Source organism: Lutra lutra, chromosome 14, assembly GCF_902655055.1.
Source record: "Lutra lutra chromosome 14, mLutLut1.2, whole genome shotgun sequence".
Taxonomy (NCBI): domain Eukaryota; kingdom Metazoa; phylum Chordata; class Mammalia; order Carnivora; family Mustelidae; genus Lutra; species Lutra lutra.
The window spans coordinates 55339680-55343068 of NC_062291.1; positions in this window are offsets into that span (position 1 = coordinate 55339680).

The window sequence follows — 3389 nt, forward strand, 5'->3', positions numbered from 1 at the left end:
ATAAATGTGAGATACTATCAGAGTTGATAAAGACAAGTTTGTTGCTTGCTACTGAGACTGAATATATGAACAATGGCCAGACCGTATATAAAAATAGAACTTTGAGGGGCACCTGGGTGGCACAGTAAGTTAAGCATCTGACTTTAGATCTCACCTCAAGTCTTGATCTCAGGGTTGTGAGTTCAAGACCCAAGTTGGGCTCCACGCCCAGGCCAGCATGAAGTCCACTTAAAAACAAAACAAAAAAAACAAAACAAAACAACAAAAAAAACCCGAACCTGGAACCCAGACCCAGAACCCATAGCAACATGCGCAGGAAACCAACCCCATTTCTGCAATAAACAGCCTAAGAAGCTTGCCTGCTCTAAGTTAGACTTACAGGAAACCAGACTGCTATCTCTAGTGACAATCCAGGAAGCTAAACAGTAATTTCTATAATAATCAGCCCCAGAGGGACTCGAGGACTCGATTAACAATGAACAGTTTCCCTAATTTGTCTCCACACTTCCAAAAGGACCAATCAAAGAGAATCAAACACACATTCCTAACCAATCACACTGGATGTTCATTTGTTTAGGTGGCTTCCAGCTTCCTCTTGCTAACAGCTTTCAATTAGAGAAACCTTAAGCCTGCCTTCTTTTCCACTGAAAAGCTAGCCTGCTCTTCTGCCTGCCTTTGGGTCTCTGCCAGAATAAAAGTGACAGAGGCTGACTCCTGGCTATATAGCAAACTCTCAATAAAAGAGTCTTTGCTTTCCTCATTTAGTTGGTCTTTCTTTATTGCCGGATCTGATATTTACATATAAAACCTTGGGTCATGAGATATTGAATGGAACTCTCACTGTTGTATTAGAATTGTCAAAAAAGTCCTAAAGCTAAAGAAAATAGGTGTTAAGAACACCCAAAGGATAAAGAGGAACTCAACAGGTTCTGCTACCATTTTGTCATTATTTCTTACAGCCTAAATCAAGAGCAGAAATATTCCCAGAATAGGAGGATTACCTAGAAGAGTGTCAAGTCTTCTTAAGCAAGGATATTTCCATTTTCTGTGATAGCTGACTCCATGTAAAATAGTAGTTCAAGACTTCTCACAGGTATCCTGGGTAGGCAGCTGGCTGCTGGTGAGAGGGACCCAGCCCAGAAGGGACTGAGGATGGTAGTCAGAAAAGGTTATGTTAGAAGAGGTCATCTTGCCTTGGGTGCATCGTCATTCAAAATAAAGATTACATTGCCCTTGTCCCTCTACCCAGATGTGCTTAGTTCTGGCTAATGAGATGTTCAGCATCTATGCAGTATAGAGATCCTACAGGGCCGCTTTCCCTACAAAGGTTTTTGTTTTTTTCATCCCTACTCCACCTTCTTCAATCCTGGTGGATACAGAAGCAGAGTGGGGAGGAGTAGGAGGAGTAGACCATGTCTCCTTCCCCAGTGCGGGAGGAGGGTGGGGTGGGGGGGTAGGGGGGTAGGGGTAGGGGCTCAGTCATATCCCCCCTGGGGAGGAAAGAAAGAACATTGAGTTGGATGTGAAATTGAAGTTTCTCATTGTACTGGACTATGCTAGTCTTTATATATATATACATATATATATGTATATATATATATTTTAAGATTGTATTTATTTATTTGAGAGAGAGAAAGAGAGAAGGAGCAGGGGAAGGGGCAGAGGGAGAGGGAGAAGCAGGCTTCCTGCTCAGCAAGGAGCCCAATGTGGGGCTTGATTCTAGGACCCAGGGATCAGGACTGAGCTCAAGGCAGATGCTTAACCGACTGACCCACCCAGGCGTCCCTAGGCTAGACTTTTTTAAAAACTGAGTGTGACCAGGAAGCTTTGGGATCATCAAGAAACAGAAAACAGGTGCTCAGTGGATTTCAGTTAGATGACACTAAGCTATCTGGTACATCCACATGCTCCATTTTCTTAAAACGGGGGTGGGGGCACGCTTGTATGCTGTGCAGAATATGTACAGTTTAAGGTGGGGGAAACACCAAAATTAAGACAAACATCTACCAAAAAGGGAACCAGTAAGCCAAAGTACATTAAACTTCAGTTTCCTATAACATGAAGAATCCTTTCCTACAGCTCTTGGCTTCTTTCTTGCTGAATATACAAAGTAAGGTGGTCAGTAAATAGTCATTATGGATCAATGACCGAATGATTTTATACGAAAACTATTTTCTTAATCTTTTCATCAAGGAGGCAGCTCCTCTCAAATTCTTCCCTACATTTTAAAATGTTTAAGATGTAATCTCTGTGCATATATCCAGCAAAAAAGAAAATGGAATTACAGCTTTCAAAACACTGAAAAAGTAAGAAACTAATTTGCCTTAATCTGAGTTTGAGTTTAAATGTAAAGATGGGTTAACAATCGCCAATTTTGTGATACATGCTGACACCTACTGGCCAAACTTGATATTAAATGCTTGCCGTGTTTTGTGTTTTGTTTTGTTTTGTTTTGTTTTGTTTTTAAATATCTTATTTATTTATTTGACGGAGAGAGATCACAAGCAGACAGAGAGGCAGGCAGAGAGAGGCGGGGGAAGAAGGCTCCCTGCTGAGCAGAGAGCCCGATGTGGGGCTCAGTCCCAGGACCCTGGAATCATGACCTGAGCCGAAGGCAGAGGCCTTAACCCACTGAGCCACCCAGGCACCCTGCTTGCCATGTTTTGACCAAGAAAAAGAACTGTTCCTGGTTCTTGGAGGGGGAAATTTGGAGGGGACAGGGAGGAAAATCCTGGTTCCTGGTGGGTAAGAGTGTGGCCACTGGGAAATGGAGATGCAAGTGTGGAAAAAAGACCTAAGGAAAAGAATTGTGGCGGTAGCTTCTGAAATGTCATCATAAATAGCTAAATAAGTAAATAAATAAAATCTTTTAAAAATAGAAAAAGAAATAAAGAAAATCAGAGGAGAGAGAAGTCAAGGTATTTACTGTCCCAGCTCCCTTTCTGTCAGGCTCTGGGTGAGCAGAGGGTACGCTCCTCTACTGGAGGCCACAGGGTGCCCAGCAGCCCATCTCGTCCTGGTATCCACTAACACCATACCTTCCCTTGCCTCTTCAGGTCTAGGAGTAGTAGTGGCTTTCTACTATTGATAATCCCCTGTTGATTCTGCTAATCCATGGGACAGATTAGTTTACCATCTGTTTCCTGCAAGAACCCTGACAAACACCTTACATTTACATAATGCCCTATAATATCCTTTGGTGTATATTCTTTTAAGGGGTCTTATTCTATTGATATTTCAACCTATTGCCTTGCCTCCACACATCTTTGTAGTACCCCAGCTTCTCATAATGTTCTACCAGCATGTGCATAGCAAGTTTCCTGTAGAATAAGGGAGGCTTGGCCCCATAAAGTATACAGGAGAGAATTACAGTTACATGGCTTCCTTCA